Source organism: Corvus hawaiiensis, chromosome 3, assembly GCF_020740725.1.
Source record: "Corvus hawaiiensis isolate bCorHaw1 chromosome 3, bCorHaw1.pri.cur, whole genome shotgun sequence".
In the NCBI taxonomy this organism is placed as follows: Eukaryota; Metazoa; Chordata; class Aves; order Passeriformes; family Corvidae; genus Corvus; species Corvus hawaiiensis.
In genome coordinates, this window is record NC_063215.1 from 37736431 (window position 1) to 37758570 (window position 22140).

Below are 22140 nucleotides of genomic sequence, written 5' to 3' on the forward strand. Positions count from 1 at the left end.
ACGTCCGGCCATGTCCCCCTGGGGTGGGGGTCAGTCTCTCACAGCAGACTCTGGGTCTGTTGCACCACGTGCAGCCCTGTGGGGCCAAGCCTCTCATGTGAAAGTCCCGTGGATGTGGCCTGTGGGATTGGGGGTTCCACAGCTGGGCCAGTCTGTGTAATGGAGGATGGGTGTTTATTGCCTCTCACCAGAGGTTACACCATGCACCCAAAATCTCCTCCTCCCCCCTCGGTTGGGGGGAGTCTGTGTAAACCTGGCTTCTGTGAGCTGTGCTCTCCCCCCACCCCAAACTCAGCCAGGGATAGTTGCAGCAGGTGGCTTTGGCCTTTTGTGGATGCAAACCTTTCCCTCAGCCTGAGGTGACTGACCAATGTGTTTCCCTTTATCTAATCAATAGTTTGACTTTCAGTCCAAAGTCCCACTCTTCAGGGAGGCTTCTTCAGTTGTAGCTTCTTTATAATGAGCAAAACTTTATATCAGTGTTAGAGGCATGAACTGTTTTCAGTCTCTGACACCAGTATGCCTGTTAGTACCACGAAGAGCAGCAAAGTTGGAGTACAGCTGCACCAGTAATGAAACTACCTGGTTCAGTGGCACCAAACAGAGGCAGACAGAGAAGTATCACTTAGTGATTTTTGCTTGTGTGGTAGCAATGAACTCTGCATCTACCCCAAAAGATGCCTCAACTTGAAAAGCTCATTTGCTTCATAAACATGGCTGTGTCTTCTGCACTACTTTCTTTACAATACACACTTCAAAAAGGTTTCTGAAAAGAGACCCTACGTAGCACCTCTGAATGTTATATTCAGAGCATATGCTCAAAGAGAATTCTTATAAACTCTTCTTTGTGTAGCACTTAGATAATGGGTATGCCCAAAATTCTAAATATAGGGTAATTGTCACATGCACGTGGAAGAATTCTTCCATGAGATACATTACAGATTTATGATGCACAACTCATTAGGTTTTGTTATCTGATTCACCAAGTTGTCAATGAAGACAGATTGCCAAACAGGAAAAGAGGCAAATAAAATTCACTCAATTTATTTGGAAGGATCCATTCTTTCCATAGGACATTGTTTTGGGAGAAGTCTGCTTTAAATCAGACTTAATAATATCTTTCAATATGCAGTTGGTTAATGCCACAGTTTGATTTGATGGTACTTGGTTGTCCTTATCAAATGGTATTTATTTTATCAAAGCAAAGGAAAGAGAAACTTGTCCAGAAATTGGAAGCCTTTCTCATTAATCTAATGAGAGCTGTTTTTTCTTCCCATTTCACTTTCATGCCTTTTGGGGACAAGAAGGCCATTCATTTTATCATCGTTGTCCATACAGCTATCCCACACTGCAGAATCCATGATGACTGCATTTTTGAAAGAGTGTCTCCCCAGGGACTGTAATTATTCATCTTTCAGGAGACACAAGATCTATAATACACAAGTGCTGCAGACAAGAACTAGTTTACAGGTTTATCTCATGACTGAAAGTATAATCCATCTTCCCTGGCATGATTTAGGAGGTGCTGCATAAGAAAAGAAAGAAAGTGGGTCAACCCCATTTCAACTTGTATTCCCCTGTTCACATAGATCTTATTCTTTTAATTCCTCATTGAAGAGAATTAGCGCTTGAGTGAGCAGAAGAAATGGGCCCTATTTCCTGTATCCTGCAGCACACCCTGTAGCCATTAGGGTTGTGCCTGCACCAGGTTTGGACTCCCTGCAAGCTTTCTTGCCTCAGCAGAGACCCAGCCTGGCATCTGCTCTGTTATGAGAAAGTGGAACAAGGAAGCTCTGCTTCTGGTGGAGATAGTGGCTTGGGATCTGGAAACCTTGACAGCTTCATGAGGTAAGAATCAAGCTAGTAATAGAGAACTTGAGTGTATTAATGGAATTTTCCTAATGTTTACATGGTAGGTCTAAGCCTCTGAAGAAGAATTCAAAAATTTCCCATGTTTCCTCTAATGAATGATACCTTAAGACACTTTCTTGTGTCTCATCCTTCCTCTTTTGCCCACAAGTCAGTCATTTCCCACTATCACCGCAGAATAGCCCGCTACAACTCCTTTCCCAGGAAAGTTTATTCTGAAGATGGGACTTCAGGTAGTTTAAGCTTCTTGGAATGCAATTTAGCATCTAAAGACATTAAAGACACAAGACTGCCATATGTTCATGCATCTGTTTGGAAGTCCAGGTTGGGTGTTCAAAAGAAAACATGAATGAACATGGCTCCAAACTGAGAATTCGTGTGCAGAATAATACGTTGTGTGTGACCATGTTGCCTCTTTAGAACTTACTTTTTCACCTTCATCCCCACATATTTCTAATTTCCATGTATGCTAAAATCGCCATTGGAAACAACCCATTCCTCTGTGTTTGTTCTCCCCACACCCTACAATAACCATCTGTTATTTCTAAAGGGTAAACATAGCTTGTCTTTTTCATTGCGACATAAAATGTTACTCAACAACCCTAAAATATTTGCATCTTCTATAAAAATCTTGGCCAAATCTACTTTCTGTGGTCTTCCACACAGCCTTGCCTGCTCGGAGGGCACCAAGTGCTAAAAAACCTACTAAAGGATTGTTAACAGAGAGAGCACTGGGTACATCTAGCACTGGGTACATTAGGAAGCAGACATCAGTCCTGAGTGTTCACATTGCAAAGTATTTCAAATACCAGAGTAAGACAGGAACAGCTAAACTGTGCTCCAGACATCTAAATTTAAGGATTTACGTTTCTTCTGATGCAGCAGATGACATTATCGATTCTGAAAGCAACAGAAGGAGCGTACCACTCTGCCTTGCTTTTGCCGTTAGCGATTAAATCAGCTTTGCTGGGTCTTTGCAGATAAAAAACCCCAAAAAACTCTTAACAAACCAGTTAAAAATTCAACAGTGGTCTTAATGGGCCTAAATCTAACCACCTCAATTTTAGCTGCGGTTTGTAAATACCTCTAAAATATACTAAGATGGGTGGAAACCCTAAATCTAGGGTTCTTTGAACATATAAATCCAAATATTATTGTTGCTCCGTGAGGCTGTCTGTGATTTTGTTAGGCAGAATTACTGATTTTAGTAAGGAGCCATCCTTTGAAATCAATATCATAGTCTGGGCAATATTTAGGAAAAACATCCTTATCTCTAATATTTATACGCATTCGATTATGACCATCTGAAGTGAACTAAGTTAAAAACAAGTCTTATTTATTTTTTACCATTTCGCATCAATGAGTGAGCTGGCTGATTTATATGATCGTTGGTATCATCATAGTGGCTAGGAGAACTTGCTTACAACTGCCTTAACTTTCCTGGCTCCTGTGCACTTCTGTGCAGACACTGGAAGGCTGCAGACACTGCAAGAAAACAATCATAGGCAAAAAAAAATCCCAATAAATTAATTAGATGGTTTTCATAAGTCCCAAGTCTTGCAACACAAAGAAATAACCCACAACTAAATGAAATTTTGGGCTTCACCTGCTCAGACCACATCCATTAAATAATATATAGGTCCTCCAAAACCTTACTCATTTATTTATTGCAAAAGCATTTTAGGTTTTCAGCTCACCTTCATTTTCATGCAATTTTAGGATGGTAAACTGCAGCAGGAATTGATTTGTCTGGACTTTGCCACTTCTCTGTACCTGCCTCCCATGTTACTATAGTTTCTCTCTGACACTTGCCCTTCTGTGACATTTTTCTGGGAAGCTGACCACTGTGCTTCAATTTATTAAGCCCTCCACATGAAGATATCAATTGCCTCCTGGAACAGGAGTTTCGTTATATGTCTTTGGGAGACAGGCATTTTCAAGAAAATTTTCTGAGTGAGGAACGCCACTTGCTGTTAGCTCTTTAGAAAGGAGGACACTATCACCCTTCCTTTCATCAAAATTTTTCAGAGGCAGAAATACTGACATTTCTGTCAAAATAGTTGCTCACCAAGAGGTGAAGAGGCAGTTTTAGAAGTTGCATGTACAACAGTTGTGCCCCAGCTTTTCAGAGCAGAAGAAGTCTCTTGAAGGGGAAAAGCATATATACATGACTCTGTGACTCTGATACTTTGTGGATTTCTCTGTGAGATTTGCTTGAAGAGCTGATGAAGCCCAGACTCCCAGACCCCAGGGGCATGCTCACTGGTTTCTACATTCTATCACTTGTTTGCATGAAGGAAAACAGCACACTTAGGCTTACCAATGTTTTTAAAGAACTGAACTGGGGTGTTTGGGATATTATTAGAGGACTAGATACTAATTCATATATAAGTGTGCTCTTGATGCTAATCTGTTAGTGCTAAGAGGGTCCAATCATTGCAGGGCTCAAAAAATGCATTCAGATTACTGTAAATTATAATTTTAAAAGAATATTGTAGTGGTTTAGTTTGAAAAACCCATTACTTACTTAGTTCTCCTTAACTAAAACCCAAGCTGTGCTAAACCACGACAAATATACATTTTAAAATTGACTCTAACAGGACACTTCCATTTCTGGGCACCAGGACACAGAATGAGGAATTGATGAGCAGAAAGGAGACAGAAGGTCAGTAACAAGACAAAATGATGGGACACTGCATCTGGAGAACTTGTATTCCAGATATGGAGTCATATAAAAGCTTAAATATAAAGAGAGAAAGCTGAGACAGAAAATGCCCTGGCAGACATTAACTTGTGAAGCCACAAGGCTGCTTGTGCCAACACTCCGGGTCTCACTCCTTTAGAACCCTTTGCACACAAATCCTACCTCATGGCTGCCTCCACTCTCACTTTACTGCCCTGATCTCTTCTGAGAACATCCCCAGGATGTCTGGCAAAGATCCTGTCTGTGCAGGGTATTGGTCAGCTGCTGATTTCCCCACTCCTGTGCAGCTTGCAATCAAATCTAAAGAGAAATCAAGGTTTTTATAATGAATGATATTGGGAAGACAACAAAAGTAAATTGTAATAAACCCATGCTTAGTGCCCAATGCCAAAAGTTTCTTCCCATAGCATGTTCCTACAGCATTAAGCAAGATGGTGCCTGGGATGAGGACAGGATATTCTGCTAAGGAGGCTGTGATAGTGAGCAGCAGCCGAGAGAGGCTTGTCCTGAATGTCAGGTGAGGTGAAACCCCTGGAGAAGCAACAGGAAGGAAACTTTGTTCCTTCTTGGCAGCAATGCAGTACGGCAGAGACCATGAGCACAGAGTGGACAGCACCACAGGGCAGAAGAAGTATCTGGGTGGACAACAAGGACTGCCTGTAGCAGGAAGCAAAGATTTGCACTTGTAGAAGATAGCAAACTTTCCTAAGAATCTAGAGAGGGCAATAAGGAATTCATAGACTTTGAGAAAAAAAAAAGAAAGTTGCTGGACAGAAAAAAAGTGAAAAGTGAGGAAACCTATTAACCATTTTTTCTTTCAAGCCTTTTATTTTAATTTGTCTCACCCATCAGCATCTTGGTTTGTTCAGCTGCTCTTTCTTGTTGTGGTTCATTTCGGGGTGTTGTTTTATTTATTTGTGCACATCTGTATAATAAAGCATGGCTTTGGATCTTGGATACCTTTCTTCTCTATTAATATGCTTGCTTAAAAGAAAATAAGAGGTGGGTCCTTCTGAAAATGTCAGCTATTTTGTTGGGCCAACCCAATGGTACAACTGATAGAACCAAAAATAAAGCCAAACCAAACCGGCTTCGCAAGGCCATACATCAAAGAGCACGTAGTAACCGATGAGTAAAGCTTTTCAGCAACTTGCCACTATGAGTTAACCCAGTAATATACCAAATCTCAAAATACCCACCATTTCACAGGCTGTTGGATCTGCTTTAAACAGCAGATAACCGGGGAAAAAAGTAAGATGGGATGAGGTGTCCATTCACGCATTCTTGGAAGGGATCAGGCTGTGGGTATTAAGTCAAAGGCCATATGTGTGATGGTACAGTGAAAGTGATTTTTTAAGACAAAATATGGGCTGAGATACCTTGCTGACCACCCATTTGTGGTTAAGTGAAAGGACATACATCACTGGAAAATATTAATAGCTAGTCTTCAGGGAAAAACAGTGGAATACAGTCAGCATTAATCACATCCCTGACTCTATCTCAGGAGCCAAGAAGAGGTCATTTTTTTTCCATCAGGAACATCTTGGTACTTAAAAGAAAAAATGCATTCACACTTAAAGGTTTCTGTGGTGTAACCATAGAGATGTGTTAATGTAATAATCACACACAGCCATGTAGGGGCTTGTGCTGCTTTGTGCAAAGGGGGTTAGCAAAGTCCAACCTTTCTCTACACAAATGCACCCTTTTATAAGTAAAGATAAGGAAATACGTAAGTTTTACAAAAGCAAAGGTTTTATTAAAATTTAATAAGCTTAGTTCCCCTAATTGTTTTCTTTGTGGTCTAAAATTTTGACAGAATCTCCACATGGTGCAAATCAGTGCACCCAGGGTAGCTCTGGGGATTTGCTCCTGCTAAGAAACCAGTCCATCACTTCCTCAAGGCTCTGACATTTTGAGGACCGTGTTACGACACAGAACAGAAATTCTGAAATGCCAGAGCAATCCCACTTTATCACCACATGATCCTGCTGAGTAAAATAACAAAGCTCAGTTTCTCTGTGCAGTGTACATTTCAGCATGCGAGTTTATTTTTCTGCAATGACAGTTTTCTTCCTCTAATTTTGCCAGGAATTACTATGGGCCTGCATACTCCTCAGGTGATACTGGCTCATCAAACTGATTTGTTACAGCTTCTGGACAGAATCAAAATTCATTACACTAATCAGGTTCTTTGATAATTCTGTAGAGTACAGCACTCAGGTGTGGTGTGGAACCACGAATACAAACATTCTTAGTGCCCAGTAGCTTTAAAATCTGGTGAGATCTCTTATTGGACAGTTCATCATCTCTGCTGATGTGTGCACACTTACTGTTAACATTGTACTGAGCCATACTGAGCAGGCAGAGTACAACCCACCAGAATGTGCTGTTTTCCCTATTTCTAAGAAGTGAGCCCACCTCTGTGGGAATCCATCCCCAGCACAGTACGAAGACATCTGGCAGTTAACAGCAAAGCCACAAATCATCTCTAAACTCACCTAAACAAAGCCACAGATTATCTAATTTATTGCTGGTGACAGTCCTGCTTTGAGTTGTTGTAGGTAGCCCCTAGCAGCCCTCTAGCAGTCAACAGGAAAAAAAAAATTCCTACTGGACTTGAAATGAATCAAGGGTATTTGGGGAGAGGGGTGGGAGTAGCTTAAGATTTTAAAAATTACACAAACATTTCCAATTTGACCAGGAATTTGTCCCCTCTGATATTGAAAACATGTTTCATTTTCAGCTTGCTGATGCATTCAAAAGCATTATTTCTTTAAAAAGTGAGAAGATAATTGCCTGCCTGAGAATGAAAATGTATTGTGATACCTTTAGCTGGTTTCCATTCTGCATATCCTCGATACTCCTTTGAGTTTGTGATTGCTGATATACACGATGTACTGTAACAAAATGTTATCTTGTTTTTGTGCTACTGAAAGGGTTGTTAGCTGTTTCCTTCCTGAACTGTGGCACCACAATATACATATTGTACTCACTGGCAGGCAATTCTCTGACTGCTTCCGTCTTCCATCTTACTATTGGCAGAGCTGCATTTCAGCACTGCACAGACGTGCACTGATGGGTACTGAGCTCTACATCTGGACCTGTCCAGCAAAGGGCAGCAAGGCTCATAAGAGGTCTAGAAAATATGTCTTTTGAGGAACAGCTGAGTGAGTTGGGGTTGTTTAATTTCAAGTAGAAGAGGCTCAGGGGGACCTCACTGCTCTCTGCAACTCCCTGAAAGGAGGTTTTTGGAGCTGGTCTCTTCTGCCATGTCTGCAGTGACAGGACTAGTGGGAATGGCCTTAAACTGAGAAGGAGAGGTTCAGATTAGACATTAGAAAAATATTTTTCACTCTTAGGGTGGTCAGGAATTGGAATAGGTTGCCCAGGGTGGTGGTGGAGTTGCCATCCCTGGAGGTGTTCGAGAGCCATCTGGATCTGGCACTGGGAAATGTGGTTTAGGGGTTACAGTGGCAGTGCTGGGTGGACGGTTGGACCAGACGATCCCAAAGATCTCTTCCTGCCTTGATGATTCTATGATTCTATGTGTGCAAGACTGCACTTCTACATGGTTCCAGCTTGCTTGCCCTGGCAGTTGCTGCAACATGGCTCTGAAGCTTGCTTGCTTACCCATTAGGGTTGCCAAATGAGGAAAATGTGGACAACTTTCCAGAAACCAAGAACATACCCTACACAGGGGTCTGCCCGGTTAATCCTCTAACCCGTATTACTATGTTCCCTCCAGAAACTTCATTTAACAAAAATAGCTGTCATAAAAGGTAGGGAACAGTCAGAGCTCTGACTGAGCTGCAGCTGAACATGCTCCCAGCAGTTAGGCACAATAAGGAAAATCCTCTTGAGTGCTCAAGCAGGGAATTAATTATTTCCAAGCTGTATTTTCACAAAAGTGTTTGGGCTTCTGCTAGTGGCACCTGAAGGACTGAAAAACAGAGAACTTGCTTCAGACATAGACATATTTGGGAACTTTGTACAGTCACATTGTTTCAAGACAACTGTTTGACAAATGAGAGCACAGTGAGTGCTAAACAAAGGTGATCTGTTCAAATAATGTCACAGCCTGAAAGAAAATACCACTATCAGAACTAGTCAAGTGTGCGTCCATCACAACTAATAGCTGGTGTCAGTCCCCCCTGAGCGACAAGCGCTGTGCTCTGGGGCAGGCGGAGCAGAGCACCAGCCCAGCAGGGCTGTGGTGGCAGCACACCAGCTGGGACCCTCCAGCTGGCTGGGGGCTGCAGCGGCCCCAGGGCTGCGCACAGGGAGCCACAGGAGCAGGGCTGGGCTTCCCTGAGAAGGACTCAGAGTGCTGGTAAGGAGGCAGATAAAGCATCCTGGAAAATATAGGTCACAAGCCAATGCTAAACTAACATGAGGAACCAGTTCGTTTACTGCTTGACAGCTGTAATGGGTGGGGCTGGGGAAATACGAATCCACGGGTCCCTGAAGAACTCACACTGCTGCTGTCCACAACAGCATGGATGGTATCAACAAACATGCAAGTATTAATGGCGCTGTAACTCTGCTGATTTTCATTTAAAACCCCCAAAACTATCAATCAAACAAACAAAATCAAAGGTAAAACCTCAGCTAAAAAAGGCCCAGTGGAGAACTGAGAATGTCCCTCCTTTTCTTGGTTTAAATCATGCCCAGTTCAAGTTATATGAACCCATGTACCTTGAATCTGTAAGGTCTTTGTTGTGGTTACCAGGAAAATAGAAAGAAATTTCTGTGCTGGTGATTCCTTTTTCAATTATGAAGTAAAGGATAAATGACTATAAAATACGAGTGACTTGTACAGACAATATGTGATATCTTTTCTCTTTGTCCTGACTACTGCCCCTGTAATCATATAAGTCATTTAGAAGAGACTGGACCAGCCTTTATAATTCCCCTTCAAGGCACTTAGAAAGGATGGGAATTCATTCTGTTTCATTTGCAGACAAACTTTGCAATTCTGAAGTTTCCTACCCCAGTAAATCAGATTTAGGAGGTAAAACAACCATAGGGGGAATGTGAGTCTGATGGAGGAAGAAGACTGATTAGGTTATTGGTGTGTCCACAGTAATAATCATGTTTAAACTGGATCTGGAACCTGGCAATGCCCTTAACAGGCTTCCTTGATCAGACCCTCTAGAAAGAAAGTGGAAGGAAGGGAAAAAGGTGAATCTGAAGAAGGAACATGGTAGAAATAATGTAGAGCAAGGAATATGGGAAGAAAATGCTGCACCAAAAAGCCAGCAATGAGCTGCACGTTTTCCCACATAGCAGGGATTTGTCAATCCAGTTGGTGGTTTGTTCTTACACCTTTCTTAACTGCACTGGGTGCCTGTTCAGTGTAATACAAAACGAGATGTGTTTCTGTATTTTAGGTGAGTTTTTTAAGTTCAAACCACCTTTAAAGTGCATTAGCAATCCGGTAACAGCTGACGAAGAGGAAAGGCTGGGTACAGTTCTTCCTCCCCAATACACCCAGCCTTCTGTGCCACACTCTCTGCCCCCAAAAAAGACATGGTAAGAAAGAGGCATTCTAATCTTTACAGACCATTCACTTCAATGGGCTTTGGATTGCTTGAGCCCTACACTTCTGATTTCTAAAGAAACCAAGAGAAAGCTCATGAAGATCAGAGGCAGCTGAATGTCTTTATGTATAAAATAACTTGAAAGGTAGGGCTTAACCCAGCAAAAGAGAGAAAAATTCACAGTTCACCTACTCTATCCAGTCATAGATCTGTAATTTTGACACTTGTGATAAAACGAAAAGAAAAAATGTTAAAATTACATGGGGAAGGGAGGAGGGCCATGAGTCTAAACTAAAAGCCTGAAAAAAATAATTTCAGGACTTCAATTGTCCCTACAGATTTCCTCTAAAGACTGACAGCATGTGGCACTATCTTACTCTAATTTTCTCCAAAGGGAAAATGTGACACTGTATTAACATTGAATTAATCAGAGGAGCCAAATATATCTGTATGCACAACATATCTGTATCTCCCTATCTCAGAAAACTTTCTACCCCAACTGAGCACCAGCTGGAAGAGAAATTCTTGCAATGGAGCCCTTTCTGTTTAATCCCTTAATCTTCTCAACAGTAGGGATTCTCTCTTAAACCCGACTGGAAAGTAACATCTGCACTGTTGAAAGAGAGAAAGCACCAGAAGGCAAGCCACGGAGGTCTCAGCTCCCTCTCTCCCACTCAGTAGTTTTCTATTGAAGATGCCTGTTTAAGGACAGTTTACATTTAATGGCAATGACACAGATCAGGCAGAATCCCAGAGGCTGAAATATTTTCTATTTCTTAGCAGTTACGGCTCCCCATTCTTATGCTGTGGAAAGAGCAGGAGAACTTTAAATGACAAGGAGACCATAGAGATGGATTAACCCGCAGAGAGGGATTAACCTGCAGAGAAGGATTAACCTGTAAGTGTTGTTATTCCCTGAAAGTTACTACCTTTCCTCCCTTCAACCATCCCTTCTTATTATTCATGGTTAGTATTTTGACAGCTTAGACCCCAGTGATGTTCCTGTCTGTAACATGTCCTGACTGCCAGTCCTGCAGCTTTATTATGGGTTTCAATGTCTCTTCTAGATTTGAGGTTAAGCGACATAGTAGCACAGATTAGTTGAGGGGCTGCCTCCCAAATGCTAGGTCCCGATTTCATGGGTCTCCTGGTTAACCCAGCCTTACAAAATCCCATGAAGAGTCAGACCCAGCACTCACAGTCTGGTTATGTCTTCTTACAATCTAACAGAAAGGGCAAAACAACCCTCTCTAGTATTAGAGAATTAAATGTACAATATGTATTAATGTATAGAACTCCTATGTATTAATGTCTTCAAAATCCCGAACCACTCTGAACTCAGGTGACCAGATGGGTCGCTAATGTCACTCACTTCATTCTGTTCTCTCTTTGTCTTGTTTCTTCTCTGCCCCTTTCCCCCCCCCCGCTTTTTAAATTCTCACAATGCTGCAGTACAAGTATCTGTTGCAAAAAGGAGACGTGATGGTAGCTAGCCTTATGCTGTTAGACTGGCCTGCTTCTGAAACAGCACTCACAGCCAATTAAAGCAAACTTTTTACCAATGGCCAAGAAAATTCTCACAGAAATTCTTCCGGCTTACTTTTTTAGTAACCCTTCAAGTTTATAATAGTAATCACTTGCTCTGGAGAACAGAGCTATGCCATATCTTAGGTTAAAAGCTACTTTTTGGAAGAAATACTGAGTTTTGAGTCCAAATCAGGCATGTGCTGAAAAAGGCAGGTGCACAGTGATAAGAATGCACCTTTTTGGTCTTCCATCTGAAGTCTGTAATTTATCATAGGTTGTATTGGATTTTCTGTGGCTTCTGGTGAGGATTAAACATAAAGAATGCTCTAGTTTAGCTATCTGGGCTCAGAATGTGTGACTTGTTTTATGGTTGCGGAAAAATTGGTGTGCGGGTCCAGAGCTTCCTTCAGTCTCGGCTGGAAGCTTCTGGCTCCTCACCAGGGTGAGACCTGCCCAGGAACCAGTGAGTTATTAAGCTGTGACACCACAGAAAAGGTCCCCAGGTGAGACATTTAGATGGCACTGCAGTGGTGGTCCAGAAAGATATTCAAGGGACTGGGGACCTAAGTTTACAAGCAGCCCTGAAGCCCTGTGAGCATATGTAGGGCATCATCCCTGCGGGTATTCTCTTTATTCAAGTGATGCTGATAATAGCAAACACCTCCCCTACTGAACACACCACACTTTCCAGGTTGTATGTGTCCAAAACAGACTAGAGACCTGAGGCAGACCTTCTGATCTCCTCTCTCTTCCAGCTGGATCCATCACACAGAAGACACAAGACTATCCCAGATTCTCATAGAATCAGGTCTTTATAAAACATATAACTAATAACTTAGGTAAATTATTTCAATGGGGAAAATTTAGGTAGAGTGACTGAAAAAAATGAACTAGAAAGGCTGGTAAACAACCTTCCTTCTATCCACTGGGTCCTGGAAAGGTAGGCACATTCCTCCAGTCCTTGTTCAACTTTCAGTGCCTTCCTGAGCCAAAAATACCCCACTAAGGCTTGGCAGTAAGCCTGCCTCCATGACAGGCCTCCTTCTTCTCTCGCATGCTTCTCAGTCTGTTCCTTGCTTGTTGCCCCTTTTGCCCACTGCCCACCCCACCCTTAATTTGGGAAAGCTTTACCATGCCCACCTTTTCTTAGGGAAAAAGAAATCATCCTCCCTTCACCTTCTCCACCAAGGTTTTGGCTTGACCCAGAATGCAGCAGGGAGGACCTTCTTACTCTCATAACCTCTGCAACATGATGTACAATACATAATAAGGTATAGTCTGCTGGTTTTATGTCTGCAGTGATTCTGGTGGGGCCCTTTAGAAAGCCAGGGTTAATGCAATGGCCCATGAGTAACAGAGTGCAATTAGTGAAGGCTCCTGGAAGCATACAAAGCAGGAAAATCGATCTTTGCACACCTTGGCCTTACCCTGGAAAGAAGTGGTTTATGATCATGGTGCTGTTTGACCTGTCAGCATCATGGCAGTATATTACAAAGGCTGCTGCTGTTCCTCCCTGGATCTGCACTGGAAACAAAAGTGGATTAAGGGGCAGAGGGCACTGGGCTGCTTCCTCAGCTATCCAAATTCAAAAGGAGATATATTGCATGGCCAACAAGAGCTTGTAATGTAACAGCTTAGTACTGTTGTTGACACACCAGCCCAGTATTAATCCCCATGCTGTTGCAATCAGAAGGTCAGGTGCCTCCCTTCACTGTATCTTAACCAGGAGGCTGGCTCAGTGGTGAGCACTGATTTGTGGTCAGCATCTTTTCATTTCTGCCCTGACCCAGATTCTGCTCCAAACCGGCATGACACTGCAGGCATCAGAGGACATTTGCTCTATTGCTGGCAGCTAGGTGCAAGAATATCCAGGGAGAGGTGGAGTGGACGTGTTGCAAAAAGACGAGTCTCAAAACCAGATACCTTTACCTGGGAAATCCTAAAATGCCACTGTATAATCAGATGATGCCATGGATGTGCAATACACTGCCCTTAGGAGCCAACAGCTCCACTTTGCTGAGAGCTTTAGTGGAATAGCAGTCGGGTGGTAATGTAATCACACGCACCCTTCTGCACCTCTTGCTTCCAGTCCTCTTGATCCCATTGCTTTGAATTGCAGATTCAGGCTCAGCATATAAAAGAACACACGGTGAAAACATCTTTCTTTCTTTCTTTCTTTCTTTCTTTCTTTCTTTCTTTCTTTCTTTCTTTCTTTCTTTCTTTCTTTCTTTCTTTCTTTCTTTCTTTCTTTCTTTCTTTCTTTCTTTCTCTCTCTCTTTATTCTCTCTCTTTCTCTCTTTCTTTCTCTCTTTCTTTCTCTCTTTCTTTTTCTTTCTCTTATCAAAATCTCTGCAAGTGTGCTGAGAAGGGGCGGGAGGGTGTCTGCTGCAGATTATTACTGAGACCACTTGTGACACTTTCTCATTAGCCCGTGTAATGGGAAGCCAATCTGCTGCTCAGGAAGCAGCACTGCAAATTATTTTCAGCCACAGATGATGCAGCCTGGCTTTGAACTGCTTAGGCCTTGTTGTAACAGAAGCACCAGCAATACTCATTTAATGTGCATTGACCTTTCCCTGACCTGGGAGACAGACACAGGCTCCTGCTCTGGCCTTTTTCTATCACCATGCCTTTTTCTGTAAAGATTTCTGCTTGGCAGGCTACCAGGAGGAAAATACTAAATTCTGTCTGCAACAAGGTGCAAAGTTTGTTTGGCTTCAGTACAGCTGGGGGAGAGAAACAAACTCATTTATCTTTCCCCTCCTGTAGCCATGCTGAGGACACATGGCAACTTTTGAACCTTAAAGGACAGTGATATGGAGTGAGGACAAAGGAGTAATCTGGACAAAGGGTGCCCCTAGGGCATTAAAAATAACTATTCCCCTCACCTTCTGTTGCTGCAGTAAGCTCACACCACTTGTCACCCAGCAGGAGATCTGTATCAAACAGGATGAAACTGGGGATGACAGGAAGTCCCTGAATGTAGACAAATCCATCAAGTTTCATGCTTTGGATGTGAAACTCTGAACCACTGCCTGCTCCTAAAATGATACTGCTTTCATATGCAGTTGTAGAGGCCCAAGGTTTTTGTTTTCTGTGACAGCAGAAGAGAGACTGGGGATGATGCCCTGACCCCAAAGTTTGACATATGACACAGTAGGAGGCCAGCACAGCCATAGGACCCATTGCACCAAAATTTGAGCACAAACAACACAGTCATAAGTGAGGAGAAGGGGAAACATGAGACAGATGTGGAAGGGCATGAAGAAAATACCTCTTCCTTGAAAATCAACCAGAGCTCAAGGGAAGAGATCAGGAAGAAGGAGAATGCAAGATACGAGACTACTGCTTGGTCAAAAGCATAAGACTTCATACTTGAGTTGGATGAGCCTTTACTGACAACACTACACAACCATCACAAGTGCCCGAGTGGGTCAACCACACCTCAAGACTTGATCACAGAATCACAGAATCGTTAGGGTTGGAAGGAACCTCTGGAGATCATCCAATCCAACATCCCTGCCAAGGCAGGGTCACCTTGAGCAGGCTACACTGGAACACATCCAGGTAGGTTTGGAATATCTTCAGGGAGGGAGATCTACAACCTTCCTGGGCAGCCTGTTCCAGGGCTTTGCCACTCTCAATGTAAAAAAGTTCTTCCTCATGTTGAGGTGGAACTTCTTGTGTTTTAGTTTATAGCCACTGCTCCTTGTCCTGTCATTGGGCACCTCTGAAAAGAATTTTGACACCCGCCTTTGAGATGTTTGTACGTATTGATGAGGGCCCCTCTCAGTCTTCTCTTCTCCAGACTAAACAGGCTCAGCTCCCTCAGGCTCTCCTCATGAGAGAGATGCTTCAGACCCCAAATCACCTTTGTGGTCCCTGCTGGACTCTCTCCAGTAGCTCCTTGTCTCTCTTGTGCTGAGAAGCCCAGAACTGGACACAGCACTCCATATGTGACCTCACTAGGGCTGAGTAGAGGGGCAGGATCACCTTCCTCAGCCTGCTGGCCACACTCTTCCTGATGCACCCCAGGATCCCACTGGCCCTTCTGGCTGCAAGGACACACTGCCAGCTCATGGTCAACTTGTCATCCCCCAAGACTTCCATGTCCTTCTCCACAGAGCTGCTCTCCGGCAGGTCAGTCCGCAGCCTGTACTGGTACTTGGGGTTATTCCTCCCCACATGCAGGATCCTACACTTGCCCTTGTTGGACCTCACTGGGTTGCTCCCCGCTCAACTCTCCAGCCTATCAAGGTCCCATTGAATGGCAGCACACACTTTGGGTGTACACTTAATGCTGTGCTTTTATATCATCTGCCACCAGAAGGCAATTTTTGTTCTGCTTATTCCCACTCCATCTTGTTTTCTGCCTCCTTGCTCTACAGATTACTCTGAATGCTGAGAAAAACATAGTGCAGTTTCAGTTGCCTCATTGGAGGAAGGTCTTTATACTTCCTTCTTGGCCTTTCTTGCTTCTCTGGTTTATGGATTGCTGACATACTCATGTGGCCTTTGTTTTGATCTCTGCACTATATGCCAGGGCTTGATAGAACTCATCCAAGGAGCAAATGGATATTTGTCAGAAATATTTATGCAAAGACAGAGTAGTGATGTCTCAGAGAGCCTGCCCTGGATGCAAAAGGGTTGTGTCACATTGAACTGCTCTGACATCAGTTGTCACCTTGGCCAGTCATGCAAGTAAATGTTGGACTGGTGCCCACTTCAAAGGAGCTGTGCTGAAAGATCTCACTTTTCCAAAGTGCTGGCTGATTAACAGCAGGGCTGTGAATTGTTCCTCTAACTTGTTTGCACAAACTGTGAGGTTTAGAAGGGGTAAAGGTTCCATTCCAGCTATTTATCCTGTGTAGAATCAGAAACCCAAAAAGATACAGCTAAATTAATTTCTGGCAATAGAGGAGTTTAAACAAATTGCAGAGTCACGGGACAAAGCTTTGCTGCATAGAAAGGCCAAGAGGGAACAATACTAGAGCCAATTGCAATTATCTGCTAACCCTGGTACTTCTAAAGCTCACCTCTCATTGCTATTGCTGGCTGCTTATTTTTTACAGCAATCTTGAATGTTTACATCGAATTAATAAAACCCAAACATTTGTGCCATTAACTTCTGGGCTTGGTAATTCTGACATTCCTGGTGTTTCTTTTCCAGTGTGCAGAAAGCACTCCCTCCTCCCCCTCCTCCAGTTCTGTAAAGGCTCCAAGTAGCTCAGTGTAATCTCTGCCCTTTGTTCCAAGATCCCCTCATGGGTCCTTGCCCCGATTTGGGATCAATCTGAATATATCCTCTGACAAAATGACTATACCCCATCTCAGCACACTCCTGCTCCACGTCCTGCTAAGTTGATTATAGAGCTAATTGGACACAAGGAACAGAGCAATTTAACTTCCCTGGAAGATGAACAGCACTTAAATGCCCTGAGCCATTGAGAGTAGCTCTATGCAGGAGCTAATTTTTCCACCTCACTTAGCACAGGCAGCTTTCATGCACTGGAAGTTTTAGGGCAATACTTCTCATCAGAAAAGAAACCAAGTGTTTGGAAGCACACTGCATCAGCCCAGGACATTAATTTCCTCATTCTCTAATCTGTGTTGAGGTGTGTCCCAAATGGCCCTTTTCCCCACTGGGAAACATAAGAGCCAGCAGCATTACAGCTCCTAGGAAAAATGATGCAGAGGATGGAGTAAGCCTGCTGCTGTTCACTGAAGAGAGCTGAGGGAAATGGGACGGGAATGGGGGGGAAAAAAAAAAAAAAGGAAGACTGAGCATTTGGAGAAAATTAAGCAGAGTAACAGAGGAAGAAAGGCAGACAAGAGGAGAGAGGCCTCGCCTTTGCTGGAGTTGCTCCTTCCTGGACACGTAAAGCTATGGCACTGAACAACTTTGGGAAAAGCATTCTGGTCACCTGGCAAGAGGCTGCTGAAAAAGAGAGCAGAAGACTGCTCCTGATATCCCTGTAGTTTTGAAACCTTTCAAAGGAATTGTTTCTTCCAGGTATTCATCAGTGCTGGTTTCCCATGGATAAGATAAGGAGGGGACCCTTTTAAAAGGTTTTAGCCACTTGAAGGTCACGTCAAACAACATGCTGAAGACAATGACAGAGGCAAACATTTCAGCCTCACCTAGGCTCCAGCAGAAAGAACAGAAACCTTGTTGTTTTCCTGGTGAAAATAAGAGAGCCCATATATCCAGACATCTCAGACTATAATGTGGTTTAAACCCCATCACACACCTAAGCCCTGTTCACAGCCATCCTTCCATGGGTGGGTGGGTGTGGGGCCCTGTGCTAGGGACACACAAGCACTGCCCTAGGAAATGCAACCTGTTGTGCGACAGCATGTCACCCCCTTTCCCAAACAAAAAGCAGCTGGGAGAAAACATCTACCCCTAAATGTAGATTTATTAACACTCAGCACCAGGAAAGTCAAGGTCAAGGGTTAAAGCTTGCCTTTATCCATCACCTCTTGATATGACCTTGGTGGGGCTTTCTGCAAAGGGCAGGGACAGTTGACGCCATAATGAGCTGTTCTTCCCAGGAGACCCAGCACGATGAAACAGTACAGAACATCCACTTTCATGTATCAGTGCAAGAATACAGGTTTGATTGGTAATAGGTTTCCCATTAAAAATACATGGGAACTTACCTCAGAGAGACAGAGAGTAGATCCCACAGGATAAAGTCTTTTCAGCCAGCTTTTAATGAAGACAATTATATCCATGTATTTGAGGATTTCCTTCTTCATTCTTCTCTAAAGAAAACAGGCTGATTTCATGGGGCAAAACTAGGATGAAAAATAAATTCACAACTGTTGTTCTTTAAGTGGGTCAATTACATTTCGAAATCTGAATGACTGTGGTTTTAATACAACTAAGATGGTCCACAATAATATTAGCTCACATGAATGTGTAATAACTACTTTTCAGAATGAAATGGTTTTTAAATTCTGAGGAAAAATTATTAGTTTCTAAAGAAACAAGAAAACTACAACTTGGGTGGTCACTGAGACCATTCATTTTAATGAGTTAGCCAATATATTGAATCATACAAGGAAGGATCTAATGCTGTTTTACTCTAAGGATCTATTGAGGCATTCATTCATCTCTGAGTCAAGACTGGATGTCACAGGTTTTGTCATTTGTTTGGACTTATATTCCAAACATGGTAAACAAGGTGCTCTTCAGTGCTCTCCTTCACTTTTTCCTGTTCTCTCTCTCCCTCTCCAGGCACACATGGAGAGCCTGTAGCAGTTTGCTCAGTGGATTTGTGGATTTTACCCAGTGGACTATGGAGTTTTTTCCATGTATCTGTATTTCTGAACTTGAAATCCAATCTCATATTCATAGCTGATGTACCTTAAAGCATGGAAATTCACAGCACACAAAATACCCTCTTCTGCTTGACTGGTTCTCTGTTACTACTGACACTGACTCAGGGCTGTTATTTTTATGCAGGTAAGGACAGGGAAGAAGGCCACTCAATCACCAATCCAGACTGGAATGATGCCAAAAGTTACTGGTGTTCTATGTGGAATAAAGGCAGAAAGATGGTGCACATAAATCAGTTTTACAGCTCTTCGCTAGCAGTTCTGATCCATCAGGATTAAATTGTCTTCATCTATGAACATTTTACCTTCTGTGCATTACAGCATCTTCTGAGCTTCTGAGGTGAAGTTAGGGGTGCAGATGGAGTTCAAGCATCATTCTTAGAAAAGAGAAGTGCTTTGGAGTACTCAGATCATGATACCTTTAAAGGTGCCCAACGAGTTCAGAGCAGGCACTGTACAGGACACCTCTTTTAAAATTGTCTCCAGCTGGGAATCAGAAGACAAATGAACCGTAGTCACCAGAACTTTTTGGAACTTTGGTCTTGGTTTGAAGAGCTGAACTGTGAACATGATATCATGTGAACCATAACAGCCTCATAAACTTAAAGCAGACCTGGACCTGAAACTCTCTTTGAATGGCCAGGACGCAGGGCCAATCACTTCTCCATGCACCTCCAGCAGCAGCACTGGGGAAAACAGAGGCACAAACATCTGCCAAACACAAGCACGCTCCCATCTCAGGAAACATCACACCGGATGGTATAAAAAAACCATCAGACAGCCCAGGTAAGAGCCCATGGCCAACAGGGACTACAGCAGCACTGAATCTTGGCTAACTCTAAATCTGGGTAGATTGGGACAAATGGCTCTTCTGCTCATTCTGCCTTGCACTCTGCCCTTCTATGAAGCAGCCACAGTGGGCCACCATCATGGCACTGGGCTGTGTTCCACTCCATCCCCAGAAGCTGTAAGGAACTCACATGGGGAGCATCCTTTATGAAAGTGCCCAGCCCTGCCAGGACAGGATTTGGGTTCAAACGACATTAATTTGCAAAATTCTCTGATCTCTCTCCGGGTGCTTTCTGTGTTGTTTAGGCAAAGTGCCTCTCTTAGAGCACTCTATTTTTTCTCAGTATTGCATTTATAAGAGGAATTTCCTTACCCAGAACCAGCAGATACTCCGCCTGCTCCACCCTTCCCTATCTTCCTCCCTGTCCCCATAAAGCTATTATTTAAAAACGGGAAAAAATACTCTGGCAAACAATCTTCCCTCCACCCTCCCTCCTATCTGTTTAAATATCCTTGACTGCAAGACATTCAGTACAGAACAGTCATCAATTTTTAATTCATTTAATCTCTTGGTAACAGTGTTCTCATGAACTGAAGGGCCCCTGAGGAAACTTCAGAGAAACCTGACGCTGGATCCAGGAATAAAATTTTGGTAATAGAGTGGACTCCGTGGCACTGTATGGGTTAATGGGGGGAAAAAGATACTTAAAACTGAGAACCTTTCACCCCCAGCCAAATAAAAACACATTGTAAACCAGAGCTCTGTACCCTAACGCAGCACAGACTGAAACAAGCACCAGGGAGAGAATTCCCTGCGTCAGAGTTGTTCATGATTCAGCAAACTTGGGAAGGAGCCCTCTGAGTAAACCTGTGGGTTGCCTGTGCTCCTGGTCCTGCTACCGCTTCTTCGTTCTTGTTCCAAGAAGCTCAGAGAACATCCTTATACACTGTCAGTAATTAAATTCTGCCTGCTTAAATGCCCTGGAAGTCTCAAGAGAGGACAATTTTCTCCTTGAGTCTGTAAATGTGGTGGAATCTAATACTGTGTGTATCTGCATTGTTCTCCAAAGAACTGTCATTCAGAAACGGACAAAATGCTACCTGTGTACGACGTGAATGTTAATTGGCTCTGCAGGCATTTTAGGGTAGGGAGCAAGAGGATTCTTGGTTATATTCAATCATATCATATAATGGAAGCTCTCACAGGTCTCGGTTGTACTGGAGTGTTGCATGAACACAGGGAACGAGCAAAACCCCAGTATTTTATCCCCAAAATCCCCAGTATTTTATCATCTCATTAAAGAGGTTAAAAATAACCTATAGCTCCAATTCTATGGCAGCCAGAAATTATGCATTTTATCTGAACCCAAGCTTTCTCATAATGGGATGCATAAGAACTACATTTCTCTGAGGAGGCTTTTGGAAGGAGACACAGGTTAGATCACACGCTGTGTGATACCAAACTTAATGCATACATAGAGCCACATCAGCTCTACAGCACCCAAGCAGCACAAAGTGCGCATGCACCCATAGCTCCGGATATCCAAAGTGTCTGGGTGCCATTGGCTATCACAGAGAAATGCAGTGCTAACAAGGGTGGCAGCAGGAAGAAGCCTAAAGCCTTCAGCCACCCTCCTCACCTCCCTCAGCCCTCCTTCCTAGCAGAGATCCCTGCCCAGTATTTCCTTACCTATAATACCTGGCAAGCTGTTCTGTAGGGATGGGCATAGCCCCGTCCTGCTTGGCTTCTAGAGGCCGATGCTGAATAGCAACTTCAAGCAGACTCAGTTGTAAAGTCTTCAAGCAGACTCAGTTGTTGTAGTCTCTTTACACTAAATCACACAACATAATTCCCTGTCTTTCCACAGGCACCTTAATGTAACAGGCAGGCTGCTACTGTAATGACAGGCAGCACAAAAACACAAGGCATTACTCTACAGAGCTACTCAGTAAATCTGTATGCTTTTTGCAAGATTATACAATGTATAGGACATTTAGGGGTCTATTTTTCAAAAAATGGTGACTAGAAAGTCGTGATGCAAAACATGGCCTCGATGTTTAGTGCTAAAGCCCTTTCCTCGACATGCACAGCAGAACTGCAGCTCAGCCCGACACAGAGGAGACAATTTGCTGGGACAATTTGCATAGTTACTATTTCTTGCAGAGACTTCCCCTATTTGTGGTGCCTTTTTCTAACCAAGTTGTCATTTACCAGCAGCAACCTCTGATTCTTTGCCTGTGTACCTCCTGTTCTTTTTCACACTGTTAAGAACATTATTTTCTATTCTTCTGTCAGTGGAGAGCACTGGTGATTAGCACTGCAATATCTGGTCCCCTTTATTGAAAATGTTAATCCTTCCTTTTTGC

The 22140-nt window shown here is 43.1% G+C and overlaps 2 long non-coding RNA genes across 3 annotated transcripts in view; one reads left to right on the top strand and one right to left on the bottom strand.

The window, feature by feature from the left end:
* The window catches only part of LOC125323637, a 122560-nt gene that overhangs the window by 54662 nt on the left and 45758 nt on the right, over positions 1–22140 (top strand). For both annotated transcript variants that reach the window (XR_007202588.1, XR_007202587.1), the window contains exon 2: positions 19112–19770. This is a non-coding gene — a long non-coding RNA (uncharacterized LOC125323637). The remainder of the gene's footprint in view (positions 1–19111; positions 19771–22140) is intronic.
* On the bottom strand, positions 3223–21604 carry LOC125323639. Its single transcript, XR_007202589.1, has 4 exons — positions 21464–21604; positions 18304–18441; positions 4736–4873; positions 3223–3354 (listed from the first exon to the last, which is right to left on the bottom strand). It is a non-coding gene; the product is annotated as an uncharacterized LOC125323639 (long non-coding RNA).